The sequence below is a fragment of the Theropithecus gelada genome, chromosome 14 (assembly GCF_003255815.1).
Source record: "Theropithecus gelada isolate Dixy chromosome 14, Tgel_1.0, whole genome shotgun sequence".
NCBI lineage: Eukaryota > Metazoa > Chordata > Mammalia > Primates > Cercopithecidae > Theropithecus > Theropithecus gelada.
In genome coordinates, this window is record NC_037682.1 from 109,195,650 (window position 1) to 109,217,028 (window position 21,379).

Below are 21,379 nucleotides of genomic sequence, written 5' to 3' on the forward strand. Positions count from 1 at the left end.
TGTGTTCCTGGGCACGTAATAACTCGACAGAAGGGAAGGCGCCCAGAGGGCCTGGGTGACAGAGGAAGTCGGACTGGAATTCCTTTCTCCACGCACCTATCCACATGGATAACAGAGCTGGTTGCACGTTGAAAGAGGTGCACATTCGGAAACCAGGAGGCCTATTCCCTCTGGCCCGTGCCTGGCATAAGGAATGCACTTGACGTTAACACTTCAAAGCACCAGCCCAGTCCACAGCTCCTGGAGAGGGACACAGCCTGGGCAACCTGCGCCTGCAGCAGTGTTTGATATGCAAATGTCCTGCCTCTTTAAGCTAGACTGTTTGCGAAATGGACAGTTAGAATCAGAGTTAAGGAATCTGAGCTCTTAGAGATCATGGAGCCCCAAACCCTCGCTTCATAGAGCAGGTTGCAGAGGCCACACTCAGGTGAGATGACTTATCCTGGTACCCTCAGTTAAAAGGCCTTGGTCTCCTCCATGGACTTCAGTGGCCACGTGGAGTCCATGTTTACATCTCGGGGCTTACCTGCTAAACCCAGCACACACATAAAATGTCTCCCAACAGCAGTCTAGGATCTGAGAAATAAATACTTAGATAAAAAGCCATTTGCCAAGACCCAAATGCCTTTTAACAGAGGCTGTTTGCCTGGCAGTATAAGCCAATTACCAAAGGATTGTGTTCCAAATGCAGCCTAACTGTCTCAGAGTCACATCAGGGGGAATCAATAAGTAGTTAATCAATGGATTGATTGATCATTTACTGCTAGTAATTAAATTTTGAGAAGGTACAAATTCTATTACACCTACAGTCAGTCAAAAGCAATGCTCAGATCCTGGAACATGGAAGCAAATACAAATGGAAACCACATGGCCACAGTATTAGAAAGGCAGAGTGGGCAGGGGAGGAGACTTTATCTGATGTCATTGCAGGTGTTTAGGGTAAAAGAAACCTTGGGCCTCATCCAGGCTGACCCCCTCAATTTGGAGATGAGGAAACCAGAGCTCGGGAGGTTGGATTCTTCCAAGGGAGCCAGTAGGTTACTGTGGAAGCAAGGATTACACTCAGGCCTCCTGCCTCCCAGCCCAGTACCCTTGAACAGAGGGGCAGGCAGTCCCTGTTGTATAATTTGGGGTTGGTATTTGACATCATCAGTGCTTTACTAGTGGCTTTTTCTTTAGGGGCACTCACTAGACCTTTAGCTGGCCATTTCCCCCTGCTCCCCAATCACATGGCTTTCCCATTAGCAAAGATTCACAAAGATGCTGCTGGCTTTATAGATCAGTGCCTTTCTTCTGGCAAAGTCGAAAGGAAAAGTGCTCCAAGGATAAGGATTTGCCATCACTCAGGAATTCAACATGAGTACCTGTACATGGAACAGTTCCCAGAGACGCAATCACAGCAACTTCACAATAAGCCCATGGGCATCCAGGGCGAGCCCATGAGTGGGCAACACACATGGTGTACGCGTCCTGCTGTTTGTCCAACGTGTCCCATTTTCTTATTCAATACATGTCATTATCATTCTGGGTTCTGTTTGACTCCTTTCCTTTAGTGCTTAAACTGGGTATCACCATGAGCCCAACATACTTGTTGAGCTGATTCAAGGACTCGGGGTATCATACAACACACTTAACAACCGTTCATGCAGGATAAGTGCCTTTTATGCCAAGTAAGGAGACAAATGCCAATTGATGTACCTATGTCTGGAAGTAGGAAGTGGAGGAAGAAAAACCTTTGGGTGTGCTGTATTAATACATTTCTGCACTTGTTCCCAAAGTCAAGTGGAAACTCCTCCAGGAAGCCTCCCCAGACCACCTGCCTGGATCTGGGCTCTAACACATCTGTGCTCCCCTGGGCTTGCTCATCTCCTCGGGCAATCGGTTTTCATCGCCTGTTTTTGTGGCTCTCTGTGGACAAGCTGTAAACCCAGAGTACCTTCCTCCAGCCAGTCAGCATGACACCCTTGGCCCTTGCTGCCAGTCTAACTGTGATCAAGAAAGGCAAACACGTTTTTATTACTTGCTTAAGCCAAGTGGAATTAGGTAGGTAAATCTTCTGGGAGGAAAATCAATGCATTCCAAAGCCAAATATCAATGATTTCTGAATTATCCTCTGCTTTTCTAAGATCTGTGCTGGTGTTTCTGTTTACGTTACGCACCTTCCTGAGCCAGCTCCTGTGTGGACTTCTCCAACCAGAAGAGGAGTCAAACAGAACCCAGTCAACTCCCCAGGCAGGGAATCCTGTCTGCTGCTCGTTTCTTCCCATCATGCTCGAGAGAGTGCTTTTCACGGGGGCCTATCCCAAGTGCAGATGGTCTGATGCTCTGCTTTCCTCAAGAGTCTGGCCCCATCCTCATTTTCCCATCCTCTGCCCCCCACCAAACTCCTCATGCCCAGGGAGGCAAATCAGAAAGATTAAGGATTACTTGACATGTCCTGTGCAGCCACAGGTAATGCCCAAACCTCCTGCTCCCTGTCTAATTGGACCTGCTGCCTAGAAGTCTGATTTAATCAGCCTGTGATCACCACTGGGTTGGGGAGGTGGGGGTGGCTTAGGAAGAGGATGAGGCTCCCAGGCCTGGGCTTACGCTGTTGGTTGGTCCCAGCTGTGCGTGTGCACAATCAGCCTTTATTAACTATTACACTTCATTCCGGACAGCTGCCTGGGGAGAACATTGATTCATTCCCCAACCTTTTAGGCTGCCCTGGAACTCAGCGTTTCCATTTATTTACCTCCTTATTTCTGTGCACACGTGCAGGCTGGAGCTGGCCCTGTAAGATGGTGCTAAGAAATGGATTCAATTAGAAGCACATGTCCCACATCCTTTCCTCAGACATCCACCTTTCCTCGAGGCTCATTCATGTGGTGGGTTTCCCTCCATCCCCCCACCTTGCATACCTTCGGTAGATTCTCCACTGGAGGAAGCAAGTGCGGCACTTACATCCAAAGCGATTTACGTTGCCAGTACTAGTTTAGGTCCTCTCGGCTGTATATATGAGTGTGACATGCACTCATAGGAATGCTGGTTCTGTCCCATTTCCTCATGACCCGAGCCCTAGGGATGTGCCTGGCAGGTGCTGTGGATAGCACCTGGGACATAGCCGGTGCTTCTTTCTGGTTTTCCAGCCAGGCCTGTCTCCAAACTGGGGGATCCTAGGTGAATACTGGGGTGGAGTCACTACTGAAGGCAGGAAGTTTTGGGTTCTTTGAAGGGGGGAAGCCGAAGCAGTACCCACATTCTACAACAAAGTAAGGGAGTTCTAGGTAGAAGCATTTCTGATGGGCCAGAAGGAACTGCTACGATCCTCTCATTGGATGGGGTCATCCAAAATGGCATGGGTACCATGTCCTCATGATTTGGGTCATGCATACCAGGTGCCAAGGCCTCTCGCTGGATATTAATGGGATATTTGTCAAGGTAGTAAGTATCCCCGCAAGGTACCCCGCCCAGATATCCCGCTGCAGATTCAGGATCCCAATCTTCCATGAGGCACCCGGCCAAGCACCCCTTTCTTCTGTATGGACTCGAAGAGAGGCCATTCCATTGTGGGAGGGCCGAGTGGTCCAAGCAGAAGAATATCCTCACAAAGCCCTCAGAGAGATGGCCCTTTAAATCTCTGCTTGTGTGTTCAGATTCTCTCTGCTGCTACCAATCAGATGACCTCTCTGAGTCTGTATTTCTGCATTTGTAGAATGGGGCAAATCTGCCCTGGATGCTTGTCCTATAGGGATCCTAAGAACCACATGGGATGATCTGGGTGGGGTACAGGTTTGTGAAAGGTAAAGTATCTTATCAGGCAGAGAGTGGCGTGCTTAAGAGAGCAGATGCCAGAGGCAGCTCCCTGGGCTCAAATCCTGGCTGTGCTGCTGCCTAGCTGTGTGACCTTGGGCAAGTTATCGCCCATTCTGTTTCCCATTTGTAAAAAGAAGATAGTAACAGCAACTCCTTCACAAGCTTGCCATGAGGATGTATGAGTTAACACATGTGAAGGACTTAGAACAGTGTGTGTAGCGTTTGTAACTCTACTCAGGGATAGTCTGTTTCATTAATGTGTTGTTTTAAAAACACACAGACAATAACATGACTCGGAACATTTTCAAACATACCACAAAATATCAGGGTTATGCTTCCCAGCCTGCCAGCCAGGATCTCGCTCTGTTGCTCAGGTTGGAATGCTGTGGTGTGATCATGGCTCACTGCAGCCTCAAACTCCTAAGCTCAAGTGATCTTCCCGTCTCAGCTTCCTGAGTAGCTGGGACTACAGGCGTGTGCTCCTTCCTACACCTGGCTAATTGATTTTTTTTTTTTTTTTGAGACAGGGTCTCTCACCCTGTTTCCCAGGTTGATCTTAAACTTCTGGTCTCAAGCAATACTCCCACCTCAGTCTGGGGGGCTTCCTTTCCTTCAGACATGGGTCCCAGTTGACAATTGGGCATGTGAGAAGAAACCTGAAATCACTGTAAGGACAGGCCTAGCTGTGTGGTTGGTTTTCTAAGTGCACGTCCCCCTTTGCTCCCCCAGCAGAGGCCAAAACTGAAGCATCTCGGGCACCGTTTCTCGTTGGCATAAAGGCCGGCTATTGACACCTGCTCTCATCTCTCATCCACCAGCAGCTCTGAAAGTAACCCGCAGACTCTCAGCTGGCCACTTCAGCCTCGGTCTTATCAATAATTCCTCCTGGTGAAATGCAAACTGCATCGAACGGCTCCCACTCCTGATTAGGATTCTCTCTCCATACTGAGTGGTCCCCACTCCAGGGCTAGCTTTTTATGAGTTGGGGGCTGGGGATGTGAAGGGGAGCTGGGAAGTAGAGGAGGAAATAGTGCTTTCGAGCTGCAGTTCTGCTAATGGGTTCCAAACCCACCAGATTCTCTCATAAAAAGTTTATCATGATTGAAACAGTAAAATAGAGCAGAGAGCCAATGAAAGGACTGGCAATATTATCACAAATTGGCAGAAAAAAAAATCATCGCTAGTTTTGATTACAAAAAAAGCAATCATAAGAGAGGAAGGAAGAAGAAAGCCACAGCATCAGATAGCAGAGTTTTTACAATTCGAAGGCAGGGAATGAGGCAGAGATATTAGACATGGTTCTGACACATTCCAGACCTCTCCTTTATCTTTACAAAAGGGGTAAGGAAAGCGTTTGGACCAGGGCTAGGAAGATTCTTCTGCCATTCAACATCTTAACTGTACTTTAATGCAAGTGGCTCTGGACACCTGTGGGGCACGAGAGTGAGGTCTGGGAGCTATCTGGTTTCTCCTCCAGTCGCCTTTCCCTTGTAAACATAGCAGGCCCCAAACCTGCCTCTCCAGCCCTCCTTTCCCCAAAGGGTCCAGGGGGTTCCATTGCCACAACTGCACAGACGGGGTGCTCCTGGGACCAGTCCTTCCTAAGCCCTCAGAAGCTGTCACACCTCCAGCCCAATCAGCCTCCATCACAGGTGGCCAGGGAGGGCCTAGAGCTGTCTGGATGGACCAGCAGCTGCTCAGCAGATGTCTCTCCCAGCAAGCAGTGTGGATGGGAGCTTCACTTCACAGGGCCAGGTGGCAGGGCCGCACTCTGCTACCTGAGGGGTCGGCACTGGGAGCTGTGGGCTCCCAGCGGGCCCAGGGTTATGCCTCTGGGAAACAGGCTTGTGGGTGGGCTGGGAGTGCCGCCCAGGCTGCTGTCAGTAAACCCACCAGAGGCTCATCGCGGAGGGGTGTGGCCAAGCCACGAGAAGGCTAACTGAAGGAGAGTCCCACAGGGACAGGAGAGGCCGGGTGGAGAGCACTGGGAGGGGAGCCAGGAGGCCCGGAGACCCCTGACCAGTGAGGGACTTGGCCCAATCATTTCATCTTGCTGGGTGGCGGTTTCTTCACATCTCCCACAAAGGTTTGAATAAGTCCAAATCTTAAGCTTGAATCTCCAAGTCTCCTTTCGTCTCTGATATCCTCAATTTGTGATGATGGCATGTAAAACAGGGCATTTCTCATGGTCTCAGAATTTCTTCAGGAGCCTAAAGCTGAGAATCATAGGCGACAAGGACCTCTACATTCTAAGAAGAGGTGCTAGACTTCTGAGAAGGGCTTGCCAAGGGGTGGGGTGGGCGGCTGGTCCCAAGCCCCTGAGCCCATCACAGCTCCAGTCTGGGTAAAAGACAGAATGGGCATCGAATGAAGCGGTGGAATGAGGTTCTTTTTTAACAGACTGGGGCATTCTGTGGGTTCCCTGTGTGTGTCTGAAAAATGGGTCCTATCTGTGGTCCTGTGAGCCCAGGAAAGCCAGGGAGGGAGCAGGGGGCAGGGAGAGGGGAGGGTGCTGAGGAAATCCTGGGGCAGGAGAATGAGGCTTAGGTTCTGCGGCTGCAGGGCAGGGGCTGGTGAGGACCCTGGCTTGTGGGAAGAGGGAGCAGAGAACGTTCTGGAGGGCTGCAGGACCATGGGGGGCTTCTGCCTACCAAGGGGCAGGTAGACACCATGCAGGGCAGAAGGGACAATAACCACGGCTAACTTTTACTGAGCACTTCCCGCACACCAGCTCTGTTTGGAGCACACGTGATATGCTAACCAAACATGTTTATTAACCCCATTTTACAGCTAAGGTAACTGAGGCACAGACAGTTGAAGGGACTTGCCCAAGGCTGCCGAGCTACTAAGCATTCGAGGAGGGACATGACTCCAGGCAGCCTTGCTCCAGAGTCCTGATCTTCACCCTGTGCTGCACCGCACCTCTGACAGAGCTGTCTCAAACTCCACTCCCAGGACTGCCTGCCGATGAAAGAGGCCGTGCAGTGTGTCCTAGAACAGAGCTAAGGCGGACTCCGGAGACCCACCATAAAGGTCATTGCCTGCATGGGGAACAGTGCAGTGTTAAAGGCCCAGAGAGCTGCCTCCAAATAACTCACAGTATCTTCTGTGAGAAAGAGGGCGGCTGACACGCTCGCTCTACCAGCTGCAGCTGCTAAGTACAATGACCCTTTTACCCTCTTCCTCTCATCCCTCCTCCCAGCCTGGAGTCAGCTGGGGAATGGTGAAGCCGGGAGAGATCCCCCCCACTTTTTTCTCCTTGGGGGGTTACCCAGCCTAAGTGAGCCCCAGGCTGCAGGGTGGGGTGGGTGCGGGGGAGGAGAAGCCTCGATAGATGAGGGTTTGCAGTTTTGATTTACATTCGTGAACAAATATTTACTGAGCATCTACTATGTGCAGAAACTGTTTCAGGCCCTGAGGATATGGCAAAGAATAAAATGGACAAAATCTTTGCCCTCTTGGAGTTTACAATGGAGTGGTAAACTAAACAAACAAGAAAATACCTTGTAGGTCAAATGGTGTTAAGTAGTTAAGTACCACGGTGGGGGTGTTGAGCAGAGAAAGTTGGGGGGCAGCTGTATTTGAGAGAGGGTCAGGGAAAGCATTTCTGAAAAGGTGACATTCCTGAGAGTCCTGAAGGTAGTGAGTGAGTGTGTCACATGGGTACCTAGTGGAAGAACACTCCAGGAAGCAGAACGGGGGACAGCAAGTTCTGAGGCTAGGGGCCAGCACAGGTTGGCGTGTTTCAGGACAAATGGCATGCACCAGAAGGCAGATGGGGAGAAGTGGCAGGAGATGAGGACAAAGAGGAGTAGGGCATAGGGCCAGGCTGAGCAGGGCCTTGTAGGCGAGGACTTTGGCTTCTACTCGGAATGGGGTGACCGCCAAGAGAGGGTTTTGAATAGGATTGTAATGAGTTTTCAATACTAGAGAGAGAGAGAGCAGAAATGCTACTGGATTGTCTGCAAATGAGTGCCAGAGGCAGGTTCAAGCGGAGAACATCTGCAGCCAAAGTGATGGGACACATATGGGGAGGGGCTCCTTCCAGGCTCAGTGGCCCCACTGCCTTCTGCTGAATGGAAGGCCACTTCGGGTCTGCCTGGGCCAGAGCAGAGGCCAGGGCTCACTGCCACTCCAGAGGCTGACTTTGGGTCTGGCCACTCTGGGGCGATGCGTGTTAGGCACGGAGCAGAGGGAGAGCTGAAGGTGGACTTAGGTCCCCCACAGCAAGCAGGCTTGTGGCTAACCACAGAGCCTCTCTGCCCCAGAGGCCCAGGAAGAGACCTAGCAAACACCAGGATTCACGAACCAACTGGGCAGCAGGTGCAGTGGTTGGAGCTGTGGGAGCGCAGTCAGCAGCCCTTCCTCCCCAGAGAGGGTCAGGGGAACTTCCAGGAGGAGAGGCACTCAGAAGGCCTGGCAGACTGGGTTGCATTCAAAGGAGACTCCACCAATGGCTATTTTGAAACCTGGCTATGATTGCTGGGTGATGGGTGATTTTTTCCAGCCCTTGGTGAGCAGTAACTTCTCTGACGACCTTGGCCATACCCTGTACCCCAGCATAGCCTGCTCATATTCCTAAAGCTGCCAGCTGCTCCACCCTTTCTAGGATAGTTTCTGGCTCTCCTCCTGGGGGCCCTGGGCCACTGCTCTACCTCACCTTCACCTTCCCTGCTGTCTGGGCTCAAAGCCTATTCTAATGTAATCCACAAAAAGCCTGCCTGAGTTCTCCTGGATTCCTAGGGAGGCCAGAACAACAGCAGCAGCCTACAAACCCAGCAGGCCAATTTGTTTCAGCTCATTCTTCAAAGGGGGAAAACTAAGCTTGGTAAACTTTTCCTGTTAGAATGTACATCATGTGCCCACCAGGAAGAGCAGTCCCTCCACAATGATGACAAAGAATTCAGATGTCAGATATGAGACCCTCCTCTCCATGATACAGACGTCCAGGGAGCAGCAAGACTCTTGAGTCATGTCCTACGATGCCCTGGACTTCGCTAGGTCTTTGTCTGGCCTGAGTCCTAGCTGTTTGGATTCCCATTTCCTTCCATTCTCAGCACCTTTCGTCATCTCTCTGGGCTTCCCTCAGTTGCTTATCCATCAATGAAGGTAATGCCTTCTCTAAGCTGAAGAGAGGGCCCGACCATGAGATCTCTAGAGTTCCGGCCTAGCTCTGCCATCCAGGTTTCTTTCTCTTGCTGTCCTCCTGAGCTAAAATGTAATGTAAAAAATGCAAAGATTTTCTTTTCCATTATGCAAATGAGACCCCCAAGCCAGGAAAACCCAAGTGACTTGTCCCAGTCCACACTGGGAGTAGGAAGCAGAACCCATGACTTCCAGCCCCCAAGCCTGGTGGTCCTGCTGTGGCCCCTGACCCTCCTGTGGGTGCAGAGCCCCCACAGCTCTGAGCAACATGGCACAGGGAGTCCCACTGCCCTGCACAAGGTCCCCTCAGATCCCAGCTAGGCCATGGAGCACAAAGTGTAGGGGTCTTCCCAGAGCGGGGCATGCCAGCTGTGAGAGCTTCTCAGGGATCTGGAAAGCACTCCAAAGTCCAGGGCTCCAGGTCCAGGGCTGGGAGGGACCTCTGCGGGGGAGAACTGACTCCGACTGGAGTCCATGATAAGGCAGCCAGCAGAGCAGCCTTCCCATCATCCCTGTGGCCTGCGCTGGCCAGGCTGCCATGGTGGTTGTCTGCTCCCATTCCACAGTGGGGTCACCAGGTCACCAGGGCTTGTAAGGACAGCATCCCCAGGGCCAGGCTTCCCAAATCCTTCCACTTTGCCAAGGAAAGATCAAACAGGGTACCTTGGGAGGCTCTGACAGGTCAAGCAGGCTCGCACCCCACCAGGCAGGGTCCTTTGTGGTCCCCTCCCCTACAAAGGGGCTGGACCTGCAGCAGTGAGGGCAGCAGAGATGGCTGCGGTGACAACCCAGGGGAAGAAGATCTGGCCAGCTCTTGAAGCACAGAGCCTGATGAGGTGAAGCCCGAGGGTGGCAAGTTACTCAAAGGGCATGGGGAAGGGGAGCTGTCCCAGAGCTGACCACTGAAGAGGGGCCTCTGCTCCCCACATTCCCTCATCCTCCCTCATTCGGACCCTGGATTCTCATCTTGCATTTTCCAGTCTAAATATCCACCAGCTGTCTGGGTCCCAGGGACACAAAACATGCATCTGCAAACCCACCCTTCTCTCTCCCACCCACGCCCTCCAAGCTCTGCTGACTCCCAGCAAACCCCTTTGTGAACACATGGACCTGGCAGGGTCCAACAAGGCTTTCGGGCTTGCCACTCACCTAGTGTGGCCCCTGGGCCAGCAGCATCAGCATCACCTGAACCCTCTTTAGAAATGCAGAATCTCCAGCCCCTCCTGGGCCCACAGACTCAAAAAATCTGCATTTTAACAAGCGCCCTGGGTGATTCTTAGGTGCATTCATGAACATTCCTGTGTGCTTTAGGGACATAGGCTGCCCCCTCCTTGAAGGTCCCCTGGCTTGACCACAGGGCAGTGAAGTCCTATGCAACTGGGAAAGGCTTCCCTTTTGCAGGCTACTCCAAGGCGGGCCCCTCTGGACAAGCTGCAGGATTTCAAGTTGGAAAAACAGTCTCTTGACACTCCAGGGTTTTATTGAATTTCCATTTTTAATTTTCAGAGTCGAGATGGCTGCTTGGAGACTGCGTTCTCCTTCGTGGCTACCCTGCCCCTCTTTCCCAATTCCAGCATCCTCCCCTCTCTCCATTTAAAAAGGAAACAGAAAACCCACATGAGAATGGCGTTAGTGGATACTGTTTCTTTAATTAATTTAATAAATTAATCCTTGGACTTTTTCATTCACTGTCTCCTTGGGAGTCCCTCCTAAGGCACAGGGCAGAATCACAAACACCCACATCAAATCCTCCAGCCCCCGGGAGTCTCTTCCGTTAATGCCACCACAAATTGATAGAGTTATTTAAGCTCCTAACTGGCTGCCCTGTCCCAGTCTGTCTGCACATCTCTGCTTGGGCGCCACAGTGAACTTTCAAAAACACACATTTGATCTTGTCACTCCTGCTTCATTCTTTAGCATGAAGAAGCATTCATGCTTCTTCCCCTACCTCACCTCGAAGAGTTCCTGCCCATCCTTCTTCTAGATGCCACCTCTCCCATGGCCCATCCATGAGACAGGCACATGAGGCTTTTCTGTATGTCTCTGAATTTCAGTTGAAGCCAAATTCTTGAGGACAATAGGTGAAAAGAACTCCTACATTCTACTGAGAGGTGCTGGCTCCTGCTCTACCTGGACATCCTGCACCTGGACCTGACAACCCCTTCAGCCCATGCATAAAGGCTGGAAAAGGATTCTTCCAAGGGAGGGAAAGCTGGTAGGTGAAACTACCCCTCGCTCCCAGCCAAGCCAGGAGAGACTATGTTCCATGTCCCCAAGTCTGGAGGTGACAGAGACAAGTACATGACTTTTTCAGGAAAAACTGTGAGGGCCAGAGGCTGGCTGGAGGGAGGAAGGAAGCGAGAGAACTGTCCTGAGCCTGCTATCTCTCGGCTCCCATTCTACTGATGAGGAAACTGAGGCCCGAAGAGACTAGGTGACTTGTCCAAGATCACATTGTTATTAAACAGCTGAAAGAGAAATCAGACCCAGATCTGTCCCACTTCACACCCTGCCAATGTCCCTCTGCTCCTCCGCAGAGGGCTTACCCCTTTCCTGGCCAGTTTCACTCATTCATCCATTCATTCATTCACCCTTAGTCATTCCTTCATTCCATCAACCAGGAAGTTTTTATTGAACAACCACTGCTATTTGTTTGACTAATTTGTATCTTACCCTGCTCCAGTAGGAATTAGAGGCAGCTTATAAAGACACCTGCAGTGTCATAAAATGTGATGGGATGAGGGATGACGTCTGAAATGAGGGAGTGCCAACAACTGAGCAATGAGGAAAATGGCACAGAGGGCAGAGCACAGTAGGTCCCAGGACGCCCCGGCCTGCATCCTTTCTCTAGGTCAGTGGTAAACTGGACTGCACACCTCTAAGTTGAAAAGGCTAAGAGCACAAAATCTACTGGGTGTAAAGTGATCTGCTAGTCTCTTTGGAACATGGAGAGGAGAGCCGAGTTCAGTCATCTGCGAGTTTCTCAACATCACTTCAAAGTTTGCAAAGCTCATTGACATGCAGCTCTGTATTCGAGTCTCCTTATAACCCTGTAGGATATGAAAGCTCAGAGAGGTGAGTGACCAACCCAAGGTCACACAACTGATGGATAAAAGAGGCCTTCTGCTTCCAGGCTCTTTGCTGTAGAGCAGACGGGTCAAGCTTGTAGCCTCTGGGGCCAACTGGCTGGGCTCATATAATGGATTCACTACTTACTTGAAGGATATGAGACTTTGGGCAAGTGACTCAACCTCTCTAAGCCTCAGTTTTCTCACATACAATGTGGGAGAAAGACAGTACACATTTTTGTAAGTGAGCACTGTCCTTAAAACTCCTGGTTCATAGGCAGTATGGAATAAATGTTAGCTGCCATAATTGTATCACACAGCTAGCTGTCTCCTGTCCATCACCTCTCCCCAGGGTCCCAATACCTGTTTTCAAGGACACAGAAGGGTGGTACACATACACACATATGTGCACAAATGCAGGCAGATACGTGTGTGCTGTTGGCATCCTCAAGCTAGGAAGTAGTGATTTTCTTATCAATACCTTGCCTTCTTTTCTCCCTGGAGATGGAATAAACTCTTAGGAGGATTCTACCTCCCATTACGGCCATTCCAAGCATTAGTCCCTTTCTCCTGACCCATGGATGTATTGACTCACTTCCCAGAGGATGGAGCCTTCCCAAGTCCCTGTGCCCATGTGCCAATCACAGGGACCCCAGCAGGGTTTGTGCATGGGGAGAGCAAAAGAGGGACAGATCACACGTGACGTTTTGTACGAATCTTTCCCTTCTCCTTCTTTCTCCCCACCTCACCTCCCACCAGTGGCCTCCCCCACTGCCAGCCAGTGCCTTGCTCAGAACCTACCTCTCCCTCCTACACAGAAAGGTATGAAACCCATCAGCGCTTGTTTTTTAGCTGGGAACAAACTGTTCATACATTTCATTAACAAAAAAAAAAAAAAAAAAAGAAGAAGAGGGTGTGTGGGGTGAAGATGCTAGGATATCAAAACCATTTAACTCAATTATATACAGAGATGCAGAGTTAGCAAGGAGCAGAGAGAGAGAGAGAGAGAGAGGAGAGAGAGGAGAGAGAGAGAAGGGGATGATGGAGTTGCATTTAAAAAAAGAAAAGACAGATATGGATGGAGGTGGCCCCTCCTGTCTTTGTGCTAGTTCTTCTGTTCTGATAAGATGTGTCTGACTAATGTAAAATGTATTGCTGAATGTTAAACACTTTTAAGTAAAGAAGGTGTTTGTGTGTGCTTGAGAACAAATAGAACATGAGGTGTTGAGTGGAGTCAGACCACTTTCTTCATATATCGCTGAGGCTTTGCCCAGGGCTCAGATCTTTAGCCAAAGGGAGAGACTGGAGTTTGCCTGATTAATTGCTCCACAGGGGGAGGAAGGCTCCGAAGTCCCTTCTTGAAGAAGCCAAATTGGGCCCCAGTGGAGACGCCAGGACCGGTCCAGCCGGTGTTCTGAGCCTGTCATGGGAAAACTTGGCAATAGAGGAGGTTCCCTGTTGAGGTCCCTGTCCCAGGAGGCCTGAAGTCCAAGGGCAGAGTTGGGCCAGGCCTGGAGAGTAACCAAGGCCTTCTGTGGCATCGAGGCACCTAGGGATCTCCCTGGGGTTTCCTTCAGGCCTCTCAACCTTCACTGGCATTGGATCACACAGTGGGCAACAGAATTGTGAGGGAAGCTGTAGGAGTCAGGATTTCAGAGCTGGAAGGAGTCTTAAAGATCATTTCATCAGGCTCTTTCCTAAGATGAAACTCAGACAGGCTGTGTGATTTATCCAAGGTCACACAGAAAATTAACAGTTAGAGCTGGAATCCAGGCCTCCTGATTCCCAGAAAGCGGCTATCTTCATGTCTCCACCCTTCCCCTCAATTCCTTACCTCCTCTCCCTACCTCCCCTGGTCAGGTTAGCAGAAAACAGGGTCAAGGTGGAGGCCCAGCCAGGGTCATGGGCAGGACATGCACAGTTGGGCCCAGGTAGAGTGATGGAGCACATATGCCCTCGAGGCAGACCTGGGGTCCCAGCACCCTTAGGTAAGAGGGTCTGTGGCGGGATTCAGAGGGGATGGGGTTCCACCACAGGTGCTTACAAATACTCCGGAAGAACTCAAAGCTTTGCTTTCTACCCCTGGAGCTGTTGTGAGCTCTGAGCTCCCCAGGAGGAGACGGAAAGCATGCATAACTTTGGGTGACTTCCAGTGATAGCTCAACCTCTCTGAGCCTTTCCTTATCTGCATACTTACCCTGCCTGGTCCCAGGGGTGTGGCTAGGTAAGTTGCAGGTTGAAAATTGTCTGGAAAGTTGTACAGTCCTGTCATTCGTGAAGGGAGAGGATGACTGCTAGCAGTGGTGTGATGACTGTCTAGGGGGCCATGAGAACAGACACTTAGCACCTGCTGCATTTGAGGCTCATTTTTGGAAAGCAGGACCTGGAAAGAGCTTGGGCCCCTGAAGATTGCTATGATCCACAGCCTTGAGGACGGGAGGGAGGGTTCTGCAGCTGCATCTGTGCCACTGACCCAAAACCAGTAAATGTTGGGACAGTGCTGCAGGGAAGAGAAGCTGAGATCCAGAATTGAGGTACCAGGTTCCCTCCCCACCACAGGAGCCCCAGCTGCTGGCCAAAGACCTCCATGGGCTGACAGGGTTGAGCCTGACCTTGAACCATGTGGAAAGATGGGACTGGGAAGGAGTAATGGGTCTGGGTGGATCACCCTTACCTTAGAGTTTAGTAACTCCAGGGTGTCCCAGTGCTGACCCGCTCTCAGCATGTGGGCAGAGGTACAGTCAAGTGCTCATACCGCCCTCTGTTGAGTCTCAGGTGAGAGTAGTTCCCAGAGCACAGCACAACGCATGCTTGGGTCTGACCCTTCTTTTTTCACAAGTGGTAACTGGGCCTCAGAAAGAAGGCGGCACTGGGCCTGATCCCACCAGTGGCAGAGCCAAGAGCAGGAGCCTTCGCACTGAGGGTTCACAGCTGCCATTGCTCCACCAGCCTCCCCAGCCCAGGTCCCTGCCCTACACTGCAGAGTCCTGGGCACGTGTCCCCTGGCACCCGGCACCTCCTCTCCTTGCAAAGTTCTCTTGGCCTGGTTGTGGCCAATTTGGTCATACTGAGGTGTAAATGACTATGGCACCTTCAAGTGTCCTTTCCAGGGGGCACTTGGATATAAAGGGAATCCAGAATTTTAAGCAAGAGGCAGGCATATGCCTGGGGGTGGGAGAAAGAGGCAGAGGGATCCTCAGGACCCTCAGGGCCTCAGAGGTCTGATCACAGAGGCAAGGACCACCCAGGCCACAAGGTGAAGCTCATCTACCATACCCTCCACAGGCCTGATGATGACGTCGATGATCATGATGGTAACTCACATTTATTTAGCTCGATCTTTACACTTTGGATCCAAGAACTGGTGACTCAGGCACTGAGTGGGAAAGTGGATTATGACACATTGAATGTGTCTTTCCTCTTTAGGATTCTGAGTCTGTGACTGTGAGAGTTTGCTGGCTGTGGGTAGGCTCTTATTAACCCCATCTCTGCAGAGCTGCAGACACAGGGGTACCCCAGATGTCCACATGCAGAATATGGATGGGGACAGGCAGAAGCAGAAGGCCAAGAACTCTGGGAGGATTTAGAGCAGGAGAGACAGGAGGAAAAGAAGGAGAGGCCAGAGGGTGAGGAGGCAAGTCAAAGAGATCACAGGTAAAGAAGTTCAACGAGAAGGGAGAAGTCAAGGGCTATTTGGATTTGGGAGCCACTCTGCGTTTATGTTTTATTTTAAAATATTTTTAGAGTTAAGATCTTGCTCTGTCACCCAGGCTGGAGTGCAGTGGTACAGTCATGGCTGACTGCAGTTTCAAACTCCTGGGCTCAAGTAATCCTCCCACCTCAGCCTCCTGACTAAAAGTTAGTACTACAGGTGTGCTCCACAATGCCTGGCTACTTTTTTTAATTTTAATTTTAATTTATTTATTTTTTAGAGATGAGGTATCGCTATTTTGCCCAGGCTGGTCTCAAACTCCTGGGCTCAAGCAATTCTCCTGCCTCAGCCTATGAAAGTGCTAGGGTTACAGGTGTGAGGCACCACACCCAGACTAATCTGCATTTAAACCCCCTAATTCTTTGCAATATTTTGTTTCAATAATTATTTTTTGAGCATCTACTATGTACCCAACAGTGTTTGGCACATTGAACACTCCTCTAAACCCTGGAAGGTTAATATTAGCATTCTGTTTGAAACGTGAAGAAATCAGAGCTTAGAAGTGTAGTCTCTCTAGGCTTTAAGAGAAGACATCGAGATTCTGAATAATTAACAAAACTGAAAAGGGCAGCTTAAGAGATGGCACATGTCTGCATTCCCATGCAAACGCCCCAGGGAGCTTAGGGGAAAGAGGGCTGGATGGTCTGGACCTTGGATCTGACCGCATTTGTCCTCATGGCCAGATGGGCCATGTGGTCCAAGTAACAAGGGTGTCTATGGGGAGTCCTGTGAGGAACCCAGGCAGCTTCTCCTGCAGACCCAGGACAATCATGGCCAAGACATTCCCCACGGTCTGTGACAGCTGTCGGAGGAAGGAGGGAGGAAGAAGCACTCATTCAGATGATGGGCGGGGAGAGAATGCCAGAACTGGCAGAAGGGCAGGGAAGAATGGAATTCTTAATAGCAGCAGCAATACAGGGAAAAAAATGGTGTCTGGGAAGATAATGACTTAGAAAATTTGGAGCGTAAAACTGCCACAGAGGTTCCAACCCTGAGGGGCAGAGCAGACAGGAATGGCGCTGGCTGTGCCATGAACCATCAAGGATGGCACCTGGGCAGGCCCAGCAGCTCACCAATCCCCTCCCATCTCCAAGCAGTGGGGAGAGGGAGGGCTCTGTTCTCGGGGATGGGCCCAGGCCAGGCCTGCTAATTCCTGACAAGGTCTTAGTCCCAGCAGGATAAGAGTTGGGAAGGATGGGAGAGAGAAGCAGCTCCCTTCTCACCTCCTCAGCCCAACATCATCAAGGCAGGGAGAAGAGCCACCCATCCCTGCTCCCTCCCCACACAGACTTGCAGCTCCTATCTTTAAGGGTGGCAGGAAGAACACAAGACCAGGAGGCAGGGAATGGGATTCTGGGCTGGGCTCCACCAAGGACATGCTCTGTGACCTTGGGTAGGTCCCCCAGCCTCTCTGTACCTTGTACCTGATGGGAACAATGCATGCCCACCTTACCTACCTTAAAGGGCCATGAAGAGAGGCTGTGGGAAGATACTTCGAAGAGGCTGAAGGCCCTAAGTGAATGTACAATCTAATCACCAGCATCTTCAAAATACTTCCACTAAGGGCTGAATGCTATCCCGAGTTACACAAATAGTCTTCTTTTCCCTTTTTAACCAAGGTCATCCTAACCAGGCCAGGGATTGTTTCTGTCCCGCTGGCAACCTCCATACTCTCCATGGAAAGTGAGTGACTCTCAGCTCTCGTCCACCAGCTATCATTGAGGACACCAACCCTATGCAAAGGGTAGGTTCTGGAGCAACAGAGACCCCTTCCCCACCTCATAGCTCCAGGGAAGCAGCATAGCCACCATTCTCCTCCCATCATCTTTCCAGGGGCTTCTGTTTCCAGCAGGTAACCTCACAACCGCTACAGGAGAGGCATCATCACTCCGGTTTTACTGATGAGGAAACCGAGACTCACAGAGGCTAAGAAATTTGCAGACAGAGACAGCGTGGTTCTAGACAGAAACGTTTAAGGGATGCATACAAAGAAGCTGCAATAAACAGAGCTGTTTGAGTGTGCTTTTATGTTTGCTTTACCTTCTTCGTGTTTTCTAACCTATTTGAAGTGTGCTGTGCAGGACAGCATCACCCGAGAGCTGGTCAGGTCAGAAATGCAGACTCTCAGACCCTGCCCTAAGAAATCAGAGCCTGTCTGATAACACAGTCCTTCGGGGATTGTAGGCACGCTGAAATGTGAAAGGATAGTAACACACGGCAAGAAAGATTGGCTTAGCTATAAAGACAAACTTCCTGCCAGCAGGGAATGAAGCGTATTTCTGGAAACTCCTTCCCTACGGAAGGGAGGGATGAGATCAGGGCAGAGGTCCTCAGCTTCTGGGGTGCTTAGATGAGACATAGAGCGGGGGTGAAGGGGATGATTGCTCAAGGCTCCCTTCTGCCCTGGGACCCACGTCATGGGCTACTCAGGAGCCTCCCAAGGAGGAACCCAAGGGGGTCCCCACATCCTCCTGGAGCTTCCCTGACTGCTGGAGACCTGGATTCAAATGCAGCTGCCTCTGTCGAGCTGAGACCAGCAGGCTTAATTCACATTCTCTTGGAGGATAGGTATTTGCATCAGAAATTACCCTGGAACTTAATTCTGCATAATGTTGCTCAGACAAACGACACCCCTGAAACTCTTTGCCAAGACCAATAATAACATAACTGCGGAGAGAAATAATGAATAGGAGCAGGGGGAAAGGGAAACTCAAGGAGGTGGGGACGGGGGTAGGGAAAAGAGACAGGCTTCTAGCCAGAGGTGTTCTTGTCTTCTCATCAAGCTGCCAGCATGCTGCACCTAGTAGGCACTCCAGAAATAGTTTTCAAAAGCTAGAGACTATACTTAAAAAAAAAAAAAAACCACAATGAAGTAAATCTGAAGACAGAGCTGCTTCACTTCATTAACAAAACTGTTAAGCAATTCATTAATCCAACCATTTATTTGTTCAACAGATTCTATTGAGTGCCTATTAAGAGCCAGCACTGTACTAGGCACTGTGATCCCTGCCCTCATGGTCAGCTCCAGTCCTGGGCTCTGAGCCCAGTATGTCCAAACCCAGCATGGGGAAGTCCTCACCAAGTTCCTGCCCCAGGAAGCTTAAAGCCCCAAAACAGCACCCAGGCGGGCTTGGTAAGTGACTACAGACCCCCCAAAGGAGGGAGGCATCCATGGGTTTCCAGGCTGCCCTCACGGGCCTTTCAACATCAATTGCATTGCATACATCAGTGGCCGGTGTGATTTCCTTGAGGCCTGTACACCTCTGAGATTTCCGAGCTGGAAGGAGGATTAGGGATCGCCGAGCCATCTCCATTTATTTTACAGACAGGACATGAGGTTCAGAGAGGTAGCAAGACATGTCCAAGGCTACCAGCCAGTCCATGACAGAGCTGGAGGAAGGGCCCAGCCACCCCTGGACCATGCTCACCCCTCCCTGGAAGGCAGGGGACCTGGCATCTAGTGCCTGGAGCAGGCAGGCCACACTTATTCTCGTTTTATCATCTGGAAACAGAAAAAGGGAACCTTTCAGTAGTTCTCACTCTGTGCTTCATGAAGGTACCTCAGGGAACCCTGGGAGGGAAGAGGCTGTGGGAAAGGAGAGGGGTTCTGGGCTCACCCTGCTTCCATCAGAGCAGCTGCCGTGTTCACTGGGCTCCCATGAGACTGTTGGTTTGAAGCAAGGGTTCCGCAGCTAAAACCTCAAACCAAAACAACTAGCCAAAAAACCTTCCTAGGGCTCCTGTGACACGTGTTTCGCCCTTCGAGATTACAAAGGACAGGATCTCTGTCCCCTAGATGTGTATACTACGTTTTATGAGGGAGGAAACACACACATGTGAATAGACTTGAAAATCCCCAGGAAACGGCATTTAGGGTGATAATGAATGGGCTGTCTCAGGAGTAAGTCTAAAGTGACCAGTGCCAAGGATGACGTGTTAGGTGAGAAAGCAGATGGGCAGCTTCTCTGCACACGAGGGTCCTAGGGAGATGGACCTCCCTGAAAACACAAGGGGCAGGGAGAGGTGAGTCTGAGTAACAGGGACCCTGGAGCTTCCCACTTTCTGCCTTTGGGGACCCACCCAGGCTGTAAATGCCACCCCGCCCTCTGCCAACAGGCTCCCCACTCCCACCGACTCAACCCAATTATGCATGTTTACATTATGGTTGCGTATAATTCTGCCATTTACATGCAGTTGCAGGCTTCTCTGTGTGCTCATAAAATATTAACATTGGAGGGCCGCTTGTTGCAGAAATGTTTATAATTTCTCTTCCCCATTATGGGCTTATTAATGATAATAATGCCGTTTCCCTGCTTAGGAGCCAGGGCTACCGAAAGGCAATCACTCAACAGAGCTGAAATATGACAGTGGGAAGTCGGATTCATTCCCCGCTCGGCGTTTAATCTTAATAACATTTTATCTTAGACGACAAGTGTGTGTAATGTTGTTTAAAAGCCATGACTACATCGACACTACATGTTCAAAAAAAGGAACAGGGGAGGGGCTGGGCGAGGCTTTTTCTCCTCTATTCTGCTCCACCTTCTCTCCCCAGGGGGGTTTATGCTCACAACTTTCATTTCCACAAGCTCTGGCTTTCAGAGATGGGAGTGGAATCCCACCCAAGGGTGGGTGAGGCTGCAGGGGGCCTTACTGCAGGAGGGCATCATCCTCCACCCAGCCTTAGGTCAACACTTCCACTCTGAAATGACTTTTTTTTTTTTTTTTTTAAGCTGTGAGCATGAAAAGTACTGAGTACATCAGCCTTTGAAAACACAAACTACCTCAAATGGGCTCTATTAAAAATAAATATGTCAATTTCGCTGGAGAGCTGGGCCTAGAGGGGTGTGAAGTCTTCACACCTTGGTGCAGAGGTGATGCAAGGTGTCCTTTTCCTAAGGCAGGGTTCCCAATGATGCAGTCCTCAGGCACGGTTCTCTCCTTGCCTCCCCCTGCTGCGTCTCCTCTCCTTGCCTCCCCCTGCGTCTCCTCTCCTTGCCTCCCCGCTGCTTGGCCTCCTCCTCCTCTGCTTTTCCAGGCTTCTTTGCACTTTGCTACATCAGCCCCTTTGTCTCCTTCTTGCTTACTGTGACTGAGAGCAGGGAAGACCCCCACCTTTTGCCTGTCACTTTCTCCACCCCCACAGTCTCAACTGGAGCCGTTCTGAGTGGGTTTTGTCTGAGATACCAAAAGGTGAAGGTCTTTTCTGTTGTACTTTCCTCTGTCTCCCATCCCTCCCCCAAACATACTCAGGAAAGGGCTCTGTCCATTGTAGGTATTCGATAACTAGATGTTGGTTGGGATTTTTAAACCACAACTATCACTTAGCTTGAATCGTGGGCTGAGAAAGGGGAAGTCTGGTTTTAAAAATGTATGCAAGCACACAGAGTCATCGCAGCTATGGTTCTATAATTAGGCAATATCACAATCATAATAAAAATCAGAAGCCGATCACTAGCAGGGACCTTCAAGAGCACCTCCATCAATCTTTTCCTCTCTGCTTCCCTGACTGAGGGGCATCCAGGCCCTGCTCGCACACCTTTAGTGGTGGGAAGCTCATGACCTGCATAGAGGTATTTATTGCTGGATGGGGAGACTCCGTTGAAATGACTCCCTTGCATGGAATGAAACTGAAATTGGCTGTCCTATAGCTCCCAAGTTC

The 21,379-nt window shown here is 50.5% G+C and overlaps 1 protein-coding gene across 1 annotated transcript in view; it reads right to left on the bottom strand.

Moving 5' to 3' along the window:
- DSCAML1 (DS cell adhesion molecule like 1) overlaps nt 1–21,379 on the bottom strand; it is a 367,266-nt gene that overhangs the window by 245,111 nt on the left and 100,776 nt on the right. The gene's annotated exons all lie outside the window — the stretch shown is intronic.